The sequence below is a fragment of the Ursus americanus genome, chromosome 13 (genome assembly GCF_024610735.1).
Source record: "Ursus americanus isolate L20-20 chromosome 13, mUrsAme1.1.p, whole genome shotgun sequence".
NCBI classification, from domain to species: Eukaryota; Metazoa; Chordata; class Mammalia; order Carnivora; family Ursidae; genus Ursus; species Ursus americanus.
In genome coordinates, this window is record NC_142139.1 from 72,231,498 (window position 1) to 72,251,758 (window position 20,261).

At 39.5% G+C, this 20,261-nt stretch overlaps 1 long non-coding RNA gene across 2 annotated transcripts in view; it reads left to right on the forward strand.

Moving 5' to 3' along the window:
- Positions 1–9,995: 9,995 nt before the first annotated feature.
- The window catches only part of LOC148109120 (uncharacterized), a 164,935-nt gene continuing 154,669 nt past the window's right edge, over positions 9,996–20,261 (forward strand). Inside the window, exon 1 of one of the 2 annotated variants that reach the window (XR_015726559.1) lies at positions 9,996–11,147. This is a non-coding gene — a long non-coding RNA (uncharacterized LOC148109120). The remainder of the gene's footprint in view (positions 11,148–20,261) is intronic. The other variant, XR_015726558.1, reaches the window with a different exon arrangement.

Sequence of the window (20,261 nt, forward strand, 5' to 3'; positions counted from 1 at the left end):
AAAATATGTGCAAGTTTTTGCCAATGGGATAATAAAGGCAGGATTTTGACTACAGTAACCAGTCACTGTGTTTCTCAAACACAGGACCAGGTTTGCTGTTGTTGTTGTTGTTGTTAATCTCCTACAGCACATTGCATATTCCTGGCATACAGTTGTTGCTCATGAGCTATTTCTTGAACCAAATGTAAGAATTTTCTGACTCCACAGAAATAATTAGAGTTGAAATAATTAGAATAATAGGATGAAATAATTAGAATAATAGAATAGATAATATTCTAATGAAATATTTAGGATGAATATTTCTATTCATTGAAATGAAATAATTAGAATAAAATAATTAGAATGAAATAATGAAATAATTAGAATGAAATAATTAGAATAATAGAATAGATAATACAATGTGTCATTTTAGTCAATTTTTGGATTACAGCAGCTTTGTTCTTCTCTAACATGCATATTCTCTTCTACAACACATTTGTGTTTGATAATGTGTTCAGTTTATGTGGCTAACAATTATTATGGTTTACCCTAACAAATTCCCTGTGAGAAGACAAGTTCATATCTTTCAGATTTGCAGACCCTTCAAAGTCAGCAGAGCTCAGTTCCAAGGGAACCTGTGTGTTCCACCTCAGATGCCTATAAGGTGGTGTGAGTACAGACTGTGAGTCCTTGAAACTTGGATGTTTGCCCTGGAAAGCAAGCTGGACAGAGATGACACCACCTGACCTCAAACACGAGAGGACAATGTGTTAATGACACAGAGAATAGGAATCAAGTCAAAGGACAGTGGATAGAATGGAATGGCCAGAGGGAAACACTCTGTCTTGCCAACATTTTTCTACTTGTAGGCAAACAATCATATTCAAAGCTACTTCTTATCAAGGTTGCAATGATAGGAGGCAGATCCTGCCTTACCTCTTCATGCAATGTATGCTGATACTTTATATTAATAGAATATAATCAGCCCAGGTGTCAGGCTCTGTGATTCACAAGAAGAACAAACAGTGGCGTATGTTGGGTACTTGTAAACTTCCCAACAGTACAAATCCCAGAGCTGGGAGTTACTGCTCTGAGCGGGTAAGAAAGTTTTACTATGCTCTCTTTTTCATGACTCATGCCTTGAGTCATGAAAAAACTATACATTTCTCCAAGCCCGGGAATAAGGCCTGTGCCTGGGGATTGTTCAAGGAGTGATTTAATGGTTCCCTCTACTTTGGGTAAGACAGGGCATTAATAAAAAAGATCAGTAGTAGCACAGAGAATGTTACAGGGATGAGAAGGAAGGAAAGCACTCCTTAGCCACTCTTAGTCTCTGCTAGTTTCTAAACTTCTCCATACAGTACTTTTGTGCTGGGTCAGTGCATTTAGAAAGCTGTCTAGTCATGTCATGTTGGGAATGGTGCTTCGATTCATTCATTTAACAAATATTGAGCCCTTATTCAATAGTGTTTGGTCATGACACTAGGAGGGCACTTAAACTAAAATGGGGTGGGGTGTAGAGAAAGTCTCCTCCCTAAGGGAAAGATTTCTGAGATATGATATTCACAATGGTAGTAATTAAAACAAACAAAAAAACCTAAGGGAAAGTTGTTCTATGCCCCAGGTGTGGTATATGCAAAGGCATACAGGTGAATAAAAGTGTAAATATTCAAGGAAAAGAGGTTCACAGTGACTACAGCATAAAACGTAAAGTGGGAGCAGTATGGATGATGATAGAGGGGGGAAGGGCCAGATCAAGCTCTCTAAGCCACACAAGTCTAGCAGCTCACATCAGCAGAGTATTGGTATGAATCCAACACTTTGTTTTATGTGTGTGATTTTCTTTACTAATCACAACAGCCCTAGGAAGTAGTTACAATTATTTCCCCCAATTTTAAAGATAAAGAAAGTGGGACTCAGTGAATTTATAGGACTTGTCTGTGATCATTCTTCTGTAGTTAGTGATAGCATCAGAATTTGAACCCAGGCAAATTCTGTCATCAGAACAATTTTCAGGATTAATTGACATAATCAATTCAGAGATCTAGGATTGGTGACCAAAACCAGATGTTAACCACACCTAATGAGCCACAGTGCTTTATAATTTAGTTAGAGGATTACTAATATTAGAATTTAATTATTAAACTCATTAATTTATTCCTTCAGTAATTAATCACTATATATTTATGGAGCTTCCACTGTGTGCTAACACTGTTGTAGGAACTAGAAATAAACCAGTGAACAAAATATACAAAAATTCTTGCTTTCACAAAATACATTTCTAATGAGGAAAGTTAGACAGTTAAAAACATTAACAAAAATATAATAAATAGAATTAGGGTTTCTTTCAATAAATGGAACTCTAATTTTAATATGTTGAATGATAAATATTTTCTTTTTTTTAATGTTTTTTTATTATATTCCATTAGTCACCATACAGTACATCCCTGGTTTTTGATGTGAAGTTCAATGATTCATTACTTAGCATTATCTCCTCCAGAGCCGTCCATGTTGCAGCATATGTTGAGGAATCGTTCTTTTTGATGGCTGAGTAATATTCCATTGTATATATGGACCACATTGAAGCTATGTTTTTTTTTCTTGTTTTAATGTTTTTTTATTATACTATGCTAGTCAACATACAGTACATCCCCGGTTTCTGATGTAAAGTTCGATGATTCATTAGTTGTGTATAACACCCAGTGCACCATGCAATACGTGCCCTCCTTACTACCCATCACCAGCTTATCCCATTCTCCCCCCCGCCTCCCCTCTGAAGCCCTCAGTTTGTTTCTCAGGGTCCATAGTCTCTCATGCTTCATTCCCCCTTCTGTTTACCCCCCTTTCATTATCCTTTTCTTCCCCTACTGATCTTCCTAGTTCTTATGTTCCATAGATGAGAGAAATCATATGATAATTGTCTTTCTCTGCTTGACTTATTTCACTTAGCATTATCTCCTCCAGTGCCGTCTGTGTTGCAGCAAATGTTGAGAACTCGTTCTTTCTGATAGCTGAGTAATATTCCATTGTATATATGGACCACAACTTCTTAATCCAGTCATCTGTTGAAGGGCATCTCGGTTCCTTCCACGATTTAGCTATTGTGGACAATGCTACTATGAACATTGGGGTGCATATGGCCCTTCTCTTTACTACGTCTGTATCTTTGGGGTAAACACCCAGTAGTGCAATGGCTGGATCATAGGGTAGCTCAATTCTTAACTTTTTAAGTTAAAACTCCACACTGTTTTCCAGAGTGGCTGTACCAACTTGCATTCCCACCAACAATGTAGGAGGGATCCCCTTTCTCCACATCCTCTCCAGCAATTGTTGTTTCTTGCCTTGTCAATTTTTGCCATTCTAACTGGCGTAAGGTGGTATGTCAGTGTGGTTTTGATTTGAATTTCCCGATGGCTAATAATTTTGAACATTTTTTCATGTGTCTGTTATTCATTTATATGTCTTCATTGGAAAAGTGTCTGTTCATATCTTCTGCCCATTTTTTGATTTGTTTATTTGTTTCTCACATATTGAGATTGAGAAGTTCTTTGTAGATCTTGGATACCAGTCTTTTATCAGTAGTATCATTTGCAAATATATTCTCCCATTCCGTGGGCTGCCTCTTAGTTTTTTTGACTGTTTCCTTGGCTGTGCAGAAGCTTTTTATCTTGATGAAGTCCCACAAGTTCATTTTATCTTTTGTTTCTCTTGCCTTTGGAGATGTGTCATAAAAAAGGTTGCTTTGGCCAATGTCGTAGAGGTTGCTGCCTCTGTTCTCCTCTAGGATTTTGATGGATTCCTGTCTCACATCGAGGTATTTCATCCATTTGGAGTTTATTTTTGTGTATGGTGTGAGAGAGTGGTCAAGTTTCATTCTTTTGCATGTAGCTGTCCAATTTTCCCAGCACCATTTATTGAAGAGACTGTCTTTTTTCTACGGGATGTTTTTTCCTGGTTTATCAAAGATTAGTTGCCCAAAGAGCCAAGGGTCCATTTCTGGGTTCTCTATTCTGTTCCATTGGTCTATGTGTCTGTTTTTGTGCCAGTACCATGCTGTCTTTGTGATCACAGCTTTGTAGTACAGCTCAAAATCCGGCATTGTGATGCCCCCAGCTTTGTTTTTCCTTTTCAACAGTTCCTTGGAGATTCAGGGCCTTTTCTGGTTCCATACAAATTTAAGGACTATTTGTTCCAGTTCTTTGAAAAATGTCCTCGGTATTTTGATCGGGATAGCATTGAAAGTGTAGATTGCTCTGGGTAGCATGGACATTTTAACTATGTTAATTCTTCCGATCCATGAACATGGAATATTTTTCCATCTTTTTGTGTCTTCTTCAATGTCTTTCAAGAGTGATTTATAGTTTCTAGAATATAGGTCCTTTATGTCTCTGGTTAAGTTAATTCCTAGGTAGCGTATGGTTTTTGGTGCTATTGTAAATGGGATGGATTCCCTAATTTCTCTTTCTTCAGTCTTGTTATTCGTGTATAGAAATGCAACTGATTTCTGAGCATTGATTTTGAATCCCGCCACGTTACTGAATTGCTCTATAACTTCTAATAGTTTGGGAGTGGCTTCTTTTGGGTTTTCCATATAGAGTATCATGTCATCTGCGAAGAGAGACAGTTTGACTTCTTCTTTGCCGATTTGGATACCTCTTATCCCTTTTTGTCGTCTGATTGCTGTTGCAAGGACTTCTAGTACTATGTTGAATAATAGTGAAGAGAGTGGGCATCCTTGTCGTGTTCCTGATCTTAAGGGAATGGCTTCCAGCTTTTCCCCATTGAGAATGAAATTTGCTGTAGGCTTTTCATAGATGGTTTTTATGAGATTGAGGAATGTACCCTCTATCCCTACACTCTGAAGGGTTTTAATCAGGAAAGGATGCTGTATTTTGTCAAATGCTTTTTCTTTTTTTTTTTTTTTATTTTTTTATTATTTTTTTTTTGATATCATAGAATCCTTTTTATTTTTTTTTTTATTTTTTATTTTTTTTATTTTTTATTTATTTTTTTTTTATTTTTTTTTTTTTATTAATAACGATTTTTTATTATATTATGTTAGTCACCATACAGTACATCCCCGGTTTTCGATGTAAGGCTCGATGATTCATTAGTTGTGTATAACACCCAGTGCACCATGCAATATGTGCCCTCCTTACTACCCATCACCGGTCTATCCCATTCCCCCACCCCCCTCCCCTCTGTAGCCCTCAGTTTGTTTCTCATAGTCCATAGTCTCTCATGTTTCATTCCCCCTTCTGATTACCCCCCCTTTCTTTATCCCTTTCTTCCCCTACTGATCATTCTAGTTCTTATGTTCCATAGATGAGAGAAATCATATGATAGTTGTCTTTCTCTGCTTGACTTATTTCACTAAGCATTATCTCCTCCAGTGCTGTCCATGTTGTAGCAAATGTTGAGAACTCATTCTTTCTGATTGCTGAGTAATATTCCATTGTATATATGGACCACAACTTCATAATCCAGTCATCTGTTGCAGGGCATCTCGGCTCCTTCCACGATTTAGCTATTGTGGACATTGCTGCTATGAACATTGGGGTGCATATGGCCCTTCTCTTCACTACGTCTGTATCTTTGGGGTAAACACCCAGTAGTGCAATGGCTGGATCATAGGGTAGCTCAATTTTTAACTTTTTAAGGGACTTCCACACGGTCTTCCAGAGTGGCTGTACCAACTTGCATTCCCACCAACAATGTAGGAGGGATCCCCTTTCTCCACATCCTCTCCAACAATTGTTGTTTCTTGCCTTGTCTATTTTTGCCATTCTAACTGGCGTAAGGTGGTATCTCAGTGTGGTTTTGATTTGAATTTCCTTGATGGCTAATGATTTTGAACATTTTTTCATGTGTCTGTTAGCCATTTGTATGTCTTCATTGGAAAAGTGTCTGTTCATATCTTCTGCCCATTTTTTGATTTGTTTATTTGTTTCTCGTGTATTGAGTTTGAGAAGTTCTTTGTAGATCTTGGATACCAGTCCTTTATCTGTAGTGTCATTTGCAAATATATTCTCCCATTCCGTGGGCTGCCTCTTAGTTTTTCTGACTGTTTCCTTGGATGTGCAGAAACTTTTAATCTTGATGAAGTCCCATAAATTCATTTTATCTTTTGTTTCTCTTGCCTTTGGGGATGTGTCATGAAAAAGGTTGCTTTGGCCGATGTCGTAGAGGTTGCTGCCTCTGTTCTCCTCTAGAATTTTGATGGATTCCTGTCTCACATCGAGGTATTTCATCCATTTGGAGTTTATTTTTGTGTATGGTGTGAGATAGTGATCAAGTTTCATTCTTTTGCATGTAGCTGTCCAATTTTCCCAGCACCATTTATTGAAGAGACTGTCTTTTTCCCACCGGATGTTTTTTCCTGCTTTATCAAATATTAGTTGCCCAAAGAGCTGAGGGTCCATTTCTGGGCTCTCTATTCTGTTCCATTGGTCTATGTGTCTGTTTTTGTGCCAGTACCATGCTGTCTTTGTGATCACAGCTTTGTAGTACAGCTCGAAATCCGGCATTGTGATGCCCCCAGCTTTGTTTTTCCTTTTCAACAGTTCCTTGGAGATTCGGGGTCTTTTCTGGTTCCATACAAATTTAAGGACTATTTGTTCCAGTTCTTTGAAAAACGTTCTCGGTATTTTGATTGGGATAGCATTGAAAGTGTAGATTGCTCTGGGTAGCATGGACATTTTAACTATGTTAATTCTTCCGATCCATGAGCATGGAATATCTTTCCATCTTTTTATGTCTTCCTCAATGTCTTTTAAGTTCTAGAATAAAGGTCCTTTACGTCTCTGGTTAAGTTAATTCCAAGGTAACGTATGGTTTTTGGTGCTATTGTAAATGGGATGGATTCCCTGATTTCTCTTTCTTCGTTCTCGTTATTCGTGTACAGAAATGCGACTGATTTCTGAGCATTGATTTTGTATCCCGCCACGTTACTGAATTGCTCTATAACTTCTAATAGTTTGGGAGTGGCTTCTTTTGGGTTTTCCATATAGAGTATCATGTCGTCTGCGAAGAGAGACATTTTGACTTCTTCTTTGCCGATTTGAATACCTTTGATCCCTTTTTGTTGTCTGATTGCTGTTGCAAGGACTTCTAGTACTATGTTGAATAATAGTGGCGAGAGTGGGCATCCTTGTCGTGTTCCTGATCTTAAGGGAAAGGCTTCCAGCTTTTCCCCATTGAGAATAATATTTGCAGTAGGCTTTTCATAGATGGCTTTTATGAGATTGAGAAATGTACCTTCTATTCCTACACTCTGAAGGGTTTTAATCAGGAAAGGATGCTGTATTTTGTCAAATGCTTTTTCGGCATCGATTGAGAGGATCATATGGTTCTTGAGTCTTTTCTTGTTGATATGATGTATCACGCTGATTGATTTGCGAATATTGAACCACGCTTGCATCCCAGGTATGAATCCCACTTGATCGTGGTGGATAATCCTTTTAATGAACTGTTGGATTCTATTAGCAAGTATCTTGTTGAGGATTTTGGCGTCCATATTCATTAGGGAAATCGGTCTGTAATTCTCCTTTTTGAGGGGGTCTTTGCCTGGTTTGGGGATCAAGGTAATATTGGCCTCATAGAATGAGTTTGGTAGCTTTCCTTCTGTTTCTATTTTTCGAAATAGCTTTAGGAGAATACATATTATTTCTTCTTTGAATGTTTGGTAGAATTCCCCAGGAAAACCATCTGGGCCTGGAGTTTTGTTATTTGGAAGGTTGTTTATCACTGTTTCAATTTCTTCATAATTAATTGGCCTGTTTAAGAAATCAATTTATTCCTGTTTTAATCTTGATATTTTATAGGTTTCCAGGAAGTCCTCCATCTCTTCCAGATTGCTTAATATATTGGCATAAAGCTGTTGATAAAGTTTCTAATAATCCTCCAATTTCATTGGTGTTGGTTGTGACCTCTCCTTTTTCATTCAAAATTTTATTAATTTGGGTCCTTTCTCTTTTCTTTTGGATAAGTCTTGCCAGTGGTTTCTCAATTTTATTTACTCTTTCAAAGAACCAGCTTCTAGTTCTGTTGATCTGCTCTTCTGTTCTCCTGGATTCTAATTCATTGATTTCTGCTCTAATCTTGATCAACTGCTTTCACGTGCGTGGATTAGGCCTGTCCCTCTGTTGCTGTTCCAGCTTCTTGAGGTGAGAATATAAAAACTGCATTTTAGATTTTTCTATTCTTCTGAGTGAGGCTTGGATGGCTATTTATTTTCCCCTTAGGACTGCCTTTGCAATATCCCATAGGTTTTGGACCGTTGTGTTTTCATTCTCGTTGGTCTCCATAAATTGCTTAAATTGATTTTTGTTTTCCTGGTTTATCGAGTCTTTCCTGAGCAGGATGGTTCCTAGTCTCCAAGTGTTTGAGTTTCTTCCAAATTTTTCCTTGTGGTTGAGTTCCAATTTCAAAGTGTTGTGGTCTGAGAATATGCAGGGAATAATTTCGGTCTTTTGGTATTGGTTGAGAACTGTTTTGTGACCCAGAACATGGTCTATTCTTGAGAATGTTCCATGGGCATTAGAATAGAATGAGTATTGTTTGGTTCTGGGGTGTAGTGTTCTATATATATCTATGAGGTCCAACTCATCGAGTATGGCATTCAAAGCCCTTGCTTCGTTGTCGATTTTTTGCCAGGGTGTTCTGTCTATTTCTGATAGTGGAGTGTTGAGGTCCCCTACTATTAATGTATTTTTATCTATATGTCTCTTTATTGTGGTTAAGAGTTGGCTTGTGTATCTTGCCACTCCCCTGTTGGGGGCATATATATTTATAATTGTCATATCCACTTGTTGGATACATCCCTTAAGAATAATATAGTGCCCTTCTGCGTCTCTAACTATAGTCTTTAGTTTAAAATCCAAACTGTCTGATATGAGAATTGCTACCCCAGCTTTCTTTTGAGGTACATTGGCATGAAAGATGGTATTCCATCCCTTTACTTTCAGTTTGAATGTATCTTTAGGCTCAAAATGAGTCTCTTGTAGACAGCAAATGGATGGGTCATGTCTTTTTATCCAATCTGCAACCCTGTGGTGGTTTATGGGAGCATTTAGGCCATTTACATTGAGACTGAATATTGAGAGATATGATTTTAATGATGCCATGTTGCCAGTAAAGTCTTTGTTTCTATAGATTGTGACTTTTGTGTTCTGTATCCCTCTTGGGGTCTTTTTACTTTTATAGAACCCCCTTTAATATCTCCTGTAGGGCTGGTTTTGTGGTTATGAGATTGGTCAATGACTGGAGATTCTGGAAGGTCCTTATCTCTCCATCAATTCTGAATGACAGCCTTGCTGGATAAAGGATCCTTGGCTGCATGTTTTTCTCTGAAAGAGCTTTAAAAATGCCCCCCCAACCCTTTCTCTCATTCCAGGTCTGTGTAGACAGGTCTGACGTAATTCTGATGCCTTTGCCTTGTTTCGTGAGAAATTTCTTTGCCCTGGCCATTTTCAATACTGTATCCTTGGATCTAATATTTGCCAATTGCACAATGACGTGACGTGGTGTAGGTTTGTCATGGTTGAGCTTGGGAGGGTTCCTCTCTGCCTCTTGGACACGAATGTTTGTTTCCCTCGCTAGATTAGGGAAGTTTTCAGCTACAATTTGTTCAAATATCTCTTCTAGACCTCTGTTTTTCTCCACCCCCTCGGGGATGCCGATGATTCTGACATTGGAATGTTTCATTGAGTCAGTAATCTCCTGCAACCTACATTCGTGGGCGTGGATTTTTTTTTTTTTGAGATTTTGTTTATTTATTGACAGAGAGAGAGACAGGCAGCGAGAGAGGGAACACAAGCAGGGGGAGTGGGAGAGGAAGAAGCAGGCTCCCAGCAGAGGAGCCTGATGTGGGGATCGATCCCAGAACACCGGGATCACGCCCTGAGCCGAAGGCAGACGCTTAACGACTGAGCCACCCCTGGCCCCCCCTGGGCATGGATTTTTTTAAGACCAGCTTGTATTTCTGTTTTTTCCTCTATTAACCCATCCTCCAATTCACTAACCCGTTCCTCTGCTTCTGCGACCCTGGCCGTCAGAGCCTCTAGTTTTGCCTGCATTTGGCTCATAGAATTTTTAATTTCTGTCAGATTCGCTCTCATTTCTGTCCTTAAGGATTCTATATTCTCAGTAACCTTTGCGTTAATACTTTTTTCAATTCTACTCATCATTTTGACCATCGTTACTCTGAATTCCATTTCTGATAATTTGGTTACATCCATATCCATTATTTGTATGGCACAGACTCACTGTCTTTTCTTTGCTGGGGGGGGGCGGATTCTCCTTCTTGTCATTCTGATGAGGAGAGGTTGCAGGGTTGTCCAGAGCCCAAATTATTGACTGGGTCCCAGGCTGTGCCCCTTGTTTTATAGGGATCTTAGGGATGTGGGCTTCTTCTTTAAAGATTTTATTTATTTATTTATGTGGCAGCGAGCCAACCAGCGAGAGAGGGAACACAAGCAGGGGAGTGGGAGAGGAAGAAGCAGGCTCCCAGCGGAGAAGCCCAATGAGGGACTCCTTTCCGGAACGCCGGGATCACGCCCTGAGCCGAAGATAGGCGCTCAATGACTGTGCCACCCAGGCGCCCCGGGTTGTGGGCTTCTTGATTTTTCAGCCTGCCTTCTGGGGGAGGGGCCTGCCGTGCTGAAACTCAGGCAACCCTGTTTGGCTAGAGTCTCCGTGTCCCCTGTGAGGGGGGATGGGGATGGGCACGCTGTGAGCCGGTATTTCCAAGCTTTTGTTCTCTGGCGGCTTTCCCTGGTGGTCAGCTGTGCCTCTTCTGAGAGTCAGAGCAGCAGCGGCCGAATTTCAGCCTCTGTCACAGAACAGAGGGATTGCGGCCCGTTCTCTACTAATGTTCTGGCCACTTTAACTCTGTTTCTGTTGGTGCTGCTCAACCCTGCAGCGTCCCGGGATGTGCGCCCCACACCCGGAGTCCCAGCCCTCACTTCCAGGGCCGGCGCGTCTCTGTCCTTTGTGTTTCTAACGCCGCCAGCCGCCAGCCACCAGCCGCCCCCACATGCTCCGGGAGCTCCCGGTCTCAGTCTGAATCCAGTGAGCACACCGGGAGGGATTCCGTTGTTCCGCGAGATGCCTGGTGGCACGCGCACCCAGCTCACGGTCTCAGTCCGCTCTCTCGCAGGTGCCGATAGGTGAGTCCGAGTCCGCCTGCTCCCTGGTGCAGGTGGCTACCGCTTCCCGGGGCCCGAACGCGGCAGCTCCCTCCCCCTTCTGTTTATCTTCCGATATCTGTGCGCGGTTTCACGGCCCCCTGCTTTGTACCTCAATACTCAGCGCTGGAGATGTTCATTTGTAGAGATCCAGATGTATCTTCCTGCGTCTCAGGCTGATTCCGTGGTTGTTTAGGCTGGTCTGGTACCTATCCAGCTCGACTCAGGGGACCAGCTGAAAAAGGGGTCCCCTACTCCTCTGCCATCTTAACTCCTTCCTCGGTTTTTATGACTTTTAATTTAGTTTTTACATTTGCTTCCTGTGTCTGTTGTAGCAAATCACTACAAATTTTGTGGCTTAAAACAACAGAAATTTACTCTTCCACAGTTCTAGCATTCAGAAGTCTGAAACCAAGTTGTAAGCAGGGTTGAGCTCTCTACAGAGGTTCTAAGGGAAACACTTCCTTGCCTCTTTCAACTTCTGATGGCTGCCAGAATTCCCTCATTTGTGGCAATAACACTCCAATCTCTGCCTCCATTACCTTCATTGCCTTCTCTTCAGTCTGTTGTCAAATCTCCCTCTGCCTCTCTCTTATAAAGACACTTGTGATTGTCTTTGGAGCCCAGCCAGATAATCCAGGAAAATCTCTCCATCTCAAGATCTTTAATTTATCATGCTTGCAAAGTCTTTGCCATACAAGACAATTTTCATAAATTTCAAGAATTAGGACATAGACATCTTAGAAGACATTTTCAGCCCACTACAGGGGCTATGCTTAAATTTATACTATACAAATGTTCAGCTATTATTGTTCTAACAAAATATAAAGCAGACTACAGCAAGGAACTTGGAGCACTTTACCCTTAGAACACTTCCCCTTCTGAAAAATTTTAAAGATTTTATTTATTTGAGAGAGAGAGAGAGAGAGCACAAGCAGTGGGATGGGCAGAGGGAAAAGGAGAAGCAAGACTCCCCGCTGAGCAGGGAGCCCAATGTGAGGCTGGATCCCTGGACCTGATCATGACCTAATCATGACCTAAGCCAAAAGCAGGGACTTAACTGAATGAGCCACCCAGGCACCCCTCCCCATTTGATTTTTTAGAAACATTTTTCATTTATAAGAGAGAGAGAGAGAGCATGAGCAGGGGGGATTGTCAGAGGGAGAGAGAGGACCAGACTCCCAGTGAAGCAGGGTGCCTGACATGGGGCTTCCATCTGATTTTCATTACGTGTTTTATTTCTACTCATTTTTTAAAAAAAATAAAACATTTTTAAGTTTTCATTCAAGTTCCAGTTAGTTAAAATACAGTGTAATATTGGTTTCAGGTGTACAATTTAGTGATTTAACACTTCCATACAACACTGGGTGCTCATCACAACAAGTGCCCTCCTTAATCCCCATCACCTATTTAATCCATCCACCCCACCTTTGGTAACCATCAGTTTGTTTTCTATAGTTAAGAGTCTGTTTCTTAGTTTGCCTCACATTTTCCCCCCTACTCATTGTGTTTCTTAAATTCTACATATGAGTGAACTCATATGGTATTTTTCTTTCTCTGACTGACTTATTTTGTTTAGCATAATACTCTCTAGCTCCATCCATATCTTTGCAAATTGCAAAATTTCATTCTTCTTTATGGCTGAATAATATTCCATTGTGTGTGTGTGTGTGTGTGTGTGTGTGTGTGTGTATACACTATTCTTTATCCATTAATCAGTTGATGGACATTTGGGTTCTTTCCATAATTTGGCTATTGTAGATAATGCTGCTATAAACATCAGGGTGCAGGTATCCCCTTGAATTAATATTTTGTATTCTTTGGGTAAATACCTAGTAGTGCAATTGCTAGATGATAGGGTAGCTCTATTTTTAACTTTTTGAGGAACCTCCATACTGTTTCGAGGAGTGACTGCACCAGTTTGCATTCCCACCAACAGTGTAAGAAGTTTCCCCTTTCTCCACATCCTTGCCAATACCTGTTGTTTCTTGTGTTGTTAATTTTAGCCTAAAACATTCTTTTATTCAGTAGTTAATTAAATTGACATTTGTTGTCAATTTGTGGTACTATTGTTTCTTGTTCCTGCGTTCACTTTTTTCTTGCTGTTATTTTGTAGATATCTTAGCAAGGATCTATGGTCGATTAATTCTCTTGTCCATCATATTGACTGAGCACAAAATCCTGTTGACTGTAATATTCCTTCAACACTTTAAAATATTACTCTATTGTCATCTATTGTAGCTGGTGAGAAGTATGTTCTATGTCCAATTCTTCATGGGTGACATGCCCTTTGTTTCTGGCACATTTTTTTTTAAGATTTTATTTATTTATTCGACAGAGATAGAGACAGCCAGCTAGAGAGGGAACACAAGCAGGGGGAGTGGGAGAGGAAGAAGCGGGCTCATAGCAGAGGAGCCTGATGTGGGGCTTGATCCCATAACGCTGGGATCACGCGCTGAGCCGAAGGCAGACGCCTAACGGCTGTGCCACCCAGGCGCCCCTGTTTCTGGAACATTGTTAAGTTTTGTTTTAATTTCTTTAATTTCTCTAATTTACCAATTCAAAAATTCTCTCTTTAGCAGTCCATTCAAGATTTATATTTTCATTTACCAAATATGGTCTTTTAATTTAACCATTTTTTAAAAGATTTTATTCATTTATTTGACAGTGAGAAAGAGTGAGAGGGCACAAGCAGGGAGAGCGGCAGATGGAGAGGAAGAAGCAGGCTTCTGCTGAGCCGGGAACTTGATGCGGGGCTCAATCCCAGGACCCTGAGATCATGACCTGAGCTGAAGGCAGCTGTTTAACCAACTGAGCCACCTAGGTTCCCCCAATTTAACCATTTCTTTTATACTGTTCTTCCAGAACGTTAATAGACAAATATTGGGCCCCTTCTATTTATACTGTATGTCTTACACCTGCTATTTACTTTTTTATATCTCTGTGAATTTTGTACTGAGGAATTTTGTGTTAAATTCTTTTTTTTAATAATAATATTTTTATTATATTATGTTAGTCACCATACAGTACATCCCCGGTTTCCGATGTAAAGTTCAATGATTCATTAGTTGCGTATAACACCCAGTGCACCATGCAATATGTGCCCTCCCTACCACCCATCACCAGTCCATCCCATTCCCCCACCCCCTCCCCTCTGAACCCTTCAGTTTGTTTCCCAGAGTCCATAGTCTCTCATGCTTCATTTCCCCTTCTGACTACCCCCCCTTTCTTTATCCCTTTCTTCTCCTACCAGTCTTCCTAGTTCTTATGTTCCATAGATGAGAGAAACGATATGATAATTGTCTTTCTCTGCTTGACTTATTTCACTGAGCATTATCTCCTCCAGTGCCATCCATGTTGCAGCAAATGTTGAGAAATTGTTCTTTTTGATGGCTGAGTAATATTCCATTGTATATATTGACCACATTTTCTTTATTCATTCGTTTGTTGAAGGGCATCTCGGCTCCTTCCACAATTTAGCTATTATGGACAATGCTGCTATGAACATTTGGGTGCATATGGCCCTTCTCTTTACTACATCTGTATCTTTGGGGTAAATACCCAGTAGTGCAATTTTTGGATCATTAGATTTATTTCGGATCTCTAATCTTCCAATTTAAAAATTCTCTTTTCAACAGTCCATTCACGATTTAGGCAGAATTAGGGAGTGTGTAAGTGCTAAGGCTCTGCTTCCAATCTGTCTAGGTTCAATTCCACTTCTACCATTCATTAGCTAACTGGGATTAAACAAATTACTAGTTTCTCTGAAGTTCATTTTCCTTATCTGTAAAATGTAGATAATAGTACTTACTTTGTTGTAATTATGAATATTGGGAAAGCCAATATATGTAAAGCACTTAAAATTGTTCTTAGCATACATGGTAAAGCTCAGTAAATACTAACTTTTATTGATATTGTTCTATTAATATCTAAATTTATTTCAAAAAATTTAGGGAACATGGAAAAGTAGGAGAACCCTAAGCTCACCCCATCCCACATTCACAACAAGATATCGCTCACATCCAAGTCAATAAACCAGAGAGTGATAAAAAAACTGACAAAAAAAACTCCACAATTAAATATAGAAAAGAAGCTGCATCTGAAAGGTTAGGAAGATCAGAAAGGTGGAGGAGGGCTGCCTGTAGAAGGGAGGGAGCTTTCACACAGAGAAACAGGTCTTCACACTGGGAAGCTCACATGGGGAAGACTAATCCCCATGAAGTAAGCCTTTGAAAACCAGAGGGGCTGAATTTTTTGAGTTTGTATAATGGTTGAGACTTGGAGCCTGGAGCATTAAAAGTGGGTTGACTCTTATCATATGTATGATAAGAGTATGTATGGTGACTAACATAATATAATAAAAAAACATAATAAAATAAAATAAAATAAGTGGGTTGACTCAACATTGGGATAGAGGGGAGAGTGAGTGATAGCTGGGTTGCCACCTTTAAAGAGACAGTAACCTGCACAGAGAGACAACATTAAAACAGCAGTTTTTACAATGCTGGAGCAAATGGGAAATGAATCTGTTCATAGTGATTTCACAGTATGTTAGGGGACTTCTCCTAAAATGATGAAGATCACAGGCACTGTTTTCCTCCCCTGCCCCACAGCATAAAAATAAAGGAGGCGGGACTTCAGGAGGTGGGACTGCACAGACACTTGCTACCTAAACTGCTAGCAGCATGCCACACCCATAAGTTGTCCTGAGGGCTCACCCATTCCAATCCTGTTAGCACCAGCCCTGGGCTCAGGGCAAATTTTGGTAAAGCTGTGTACACATGGTGCCCAGCCACCAGGTGCATAGTTGTTTCCACATGCCGGGCCCAGCCGACGAGACTGTGGGATACTGGTGAGGTGAGGTGGCCTGGAGTCCGGAACCGATGACCAAGAAAAAATTCTTGAGACGTCTTTGGTGCAAAAAGGTGGTTTATTAAAGCACGGGGACAGGACCCATGGGCAGAAACAGCTGCACCAGGGTCATGAGGAATGGCCCATTATATACCCTGAAGTTGGGGGGGGGGTTAGGGATAGCATAAATCTCTAAGGAATTTTGGAAGCAAGGTTTCCAGGACCTTGAGGGTGCTAGCTTTTGTTGGGAAAAGGTCATTTATTACCGTCTAATAAAACTGTAGTCATAAGACCCTTCAGATGTATATCGGTGGGCCATATGCTTGGGGGATGATTGCCAATATGTATCTTGGGGGTGGGGATTAGAGATAAAAGAAGTTTCCAAAGGAATTTTTATATGTCAAAGCAAACTTACAGGATACTGGTTAGGGGGGGTGTTCAGGCTGGGATTGCTTTTTGCCCTTAGCAAAGTATTATCATTGAGGCAGTTGAATCCCTAGAGGAATGTCACTCTGCCTGTTTCAAGGACTTGTCAATGAGCTGCAGGTAGTAAAGAAATTTAATAATTTTTCTTCTGCCTTTGTTTCCCACATCACATGCCACTGTCATGGCATGCTACACCCAACTGTCACACTGCACCCAGGCTCTGTTGCAGTGCCCACCCACTGTTTCTCATCCAGCGGGGCCCAGCCATTGCTGCACCCAGCCTTGTACCCCTGGCTACCCCTGTGCACACTCCATAGCACTGCAGTGCTGCATAGGACTAGTGGCCCAGCACAAATTTTGCTAACACTGTTGCCCAACTCCCAAGTTACCCAGTGGGCACACCCTCTCAGAGCTGACCTCCCTGGGGTCCAGTAACAACACAAAGAGAAAACACAGCCCATAACAGGCAGAGAATCAGTGCAGATGATTGCACTGAAAGGAAAAGTGACTCAGACACAAAAGCAGGACATAAAATACATGTATTTTCCAGAAGGATACTTTCCTGAAGTGCCAGGATCTGGTGAACAAGGGTTCACTGCAGGCAGGGCACTCCAGGAACTCCTCTTCAATACTTTTAAGAGCAGAAGATATAGCTGACTTTCTTAACAGAGAAACAGACACAGAGAGGAAGATAAAATGAGGAGACAGAGAATTTTATCCCAAATGAAAGAACAGGATGAGGCCACATCCAAGTATCTAAACAAAACAGATATAAGTTAACATGCCTGATGGTGAATTTAAAGCAACAATAATAAGGATACTCACTGGACTTGAGAAAAGAGCAGATAAGGTGAGTGAGACCCTTAACACAGAGATAAGGAATAGCGCAGAGATAAAAGAGCTCAATAAATGAAATGAGAAACACACTCGATGGAACAAACAATAGGTTGGAAAAAGCACAGAAATGAATTAGTGACCTAGAAGAAGGAGTAATGGAAAATAATCAAGCTAAACAAAAGAGAGAAAAAAATAACTATGCAAAATGAGAGTAGACTTAGGGAACTCAGTAACCCCATCGAAGGAAATAACATTAGTGTTATAGGAGTCCCAGAAGAAGAAGAGAAAGATAAGGGGGTAGAAAATCTATTTGAAGAAGTAATAGCTGAAAACTTCCCTAATCTGGCGAAGGAACTGATATCCAGATCCAGGAGGCACAGAAACCTTCAACAAAATTGAGAAAAGCAGATCCACACCAAGATATACAGTAATTAAAATGATAAAATATAATGGTAAAGAAAAAATCTTTTAAAAATTTTATTTGTTTGTCAGAGAGAGAGACGGAGAGCACAAGCAGGGGGAGCGGCAGACTGAGGGAGAAGCAGACTCCCCACTCAGCAGGAGCCTGATGCAGGACTGATCCCAGGACTCTGGGATCATGACCTGAGCTGAAGGCAGACACTTAACCGACTGAACTACTCAGGCGTCCCTGGAAATGAAAAAAAATCTTAAAAGCAGCATGACAAAAAAAGACAGTTATATGCATATCTCTCAATAATTTGAATATAAATGAACTAAATACTCCAATCAAAACACATAGGGTGACAGAGTGGATTTAAAAAAAAAGACAAGGATTGCCTATATGTTGTCTATAAGAGACTCATTTTAGACCTAAAGAAACAGATTGAAAGTGGGGGGATGAAGAAATATCTATCATGCAAATGGATGTTTAAAAAAAAAAAAGCAAAGTAGTAATACATATATAAGACAAAATAGATTTTAAAACAAAGACTCTTACAAGAGATAAAGAAGGACATTATATAATAATAAAGGGACAATCCAACAAGAAGATATAACAATTATAAATGTTTATGAACACAACATAGGAGCACCCACATGTATAAATCGATTAATAACAAACATAAAAGGATTGATATAATATTCGTAGGGGCTTTGACACCCCACTTACATCAATAGGCAGATCATCTCACTGAATATCAACAAAGACATAAGGGCTTTGAATGGATGGATTTAACAGACATGTACAGAATAGGCCGTTCTAAGACGGCAGAATACACATTCTTTTCAATTGCAAATGGGACATCTCCAGAACAGGTTACATATTAGGCCACAAAACAGCTTCAACAAATTTAAAAAGATTGAACTCATACCTTGCATCTTCTCTGAACACAGAGCTATGAAACTAGAAGTCAACCAAAAGAAAAAATCTGGAAAGACCACAAATACTTGAAGGTTAAATAACATGCTACTAAACAATGAATTGGTTAACCAGAAATAAAACCACAGAAAATAACACGGAAACAAGTGAAAATGAAAACCCAATGGTCCAAAACCTTTGGGATGCAGCAAAAATGGTTCTAAGCGGGAAGTATATAGCAACACAGGCCTACCTCAAGAAGCAAGAAAAATCTCAAACAACATAAACTTACACCTAAAGGAGATAGAAAAAGAACAATAAAAAAACCTAAAACCAGCGGAAAGAAGTAATAAAAATTAGAGCAGAAATCAATGATATAGAAACTAAAAAAAAAAAAAAAAAACCCCATAAAAACCAATAGAACACATCAATGAAACCAGGGGTTGGTTTTTTGAAAAAAATCAATAAAATTGATAACCTCTAGCCAGACTCATCAAGAAAAAAAGATAAAAGACTTAAAGAAAAAAATGACAAATGAGAGAAGAGAAATAACAATCAACACTACAGAAATACAAACAATTATAAAAGACTATTATGAAGACCTATATGCCAAAATTGGACAACCTGAAAGAAATGGATAAATTCCTAGAAATATAACCTACCAAAAATGAAGCAGGAAGAAATATAAAATTTGCACAGACTGATAACCAGTAAAGAAATTGAATCATTAATCAAAAAACTCCCAAAAACAACAACAACAAAGTCCAGGACCAGATGGCTTCACAGGCAAATTCTACCAAACACTTAAAGAAGAATTAATTTCTATTCTTCTCAAAAGATTCCAAAAACTAGAAAAGGAAGGAAAACTTCCAAATTCAGCCTATGAGGCCAGCATTACCCTGATACTAAAATCAGATAAAGACACCACAAGAAAAGAGAAGTACAGGTCAATATCTCTGATGAAAATACATCCAAAAATCTCAACAAAAATACTAGCAAACTGAATTTAACAATAAATTTTAATCATTCACCACAGTCAGGTGGGACTTACTCCTGGTTTGCACGGGTGGTTCAATATTCACAAATTAATCAATGTGATACATCATATTAATAAAAGAAAAGGTAGAAATATGATCATTTCAATAGATGAAAAGAAAGCATTTGACAAAGTAGGACAACCATTCATAAAAAAAAATTCAACAAAGTAGGTTTAGAGGGAATATACCTCAACATAATAAAGGCCATAGATGAAAAACCCACAGTGAGCATCATATTCAATGGGGAAAAACTGAGAGATTTTTCCCCTAAGGTCAGGAACAAAACAAGGATGTCTGCTCTCACCACTTTTATTTAACGTAGTATTTGGAGTCCTACTCACATTTATTGGACAACAAAAAGAGTTAAAATGCATCCAAATTGGTAAGGAAGAAGCAGAATTTTCACTATTTGCCAATGACATGATACGATATCTAGAAAACCCAAAAGATTCCACCAAAAAACTGCTAGAACTGCTAGAACTGATACATGAATTGAGTAAAGTTGCAGGATACAAAATCAATGTGCAAAAGTCTGTTGCATTTCTATACACTAATAATAAAACAGCAGAAAGAGAAATTAAGAAAATAATTCCATTTACAATTGCACCAAAAATAAGATACTAGGAA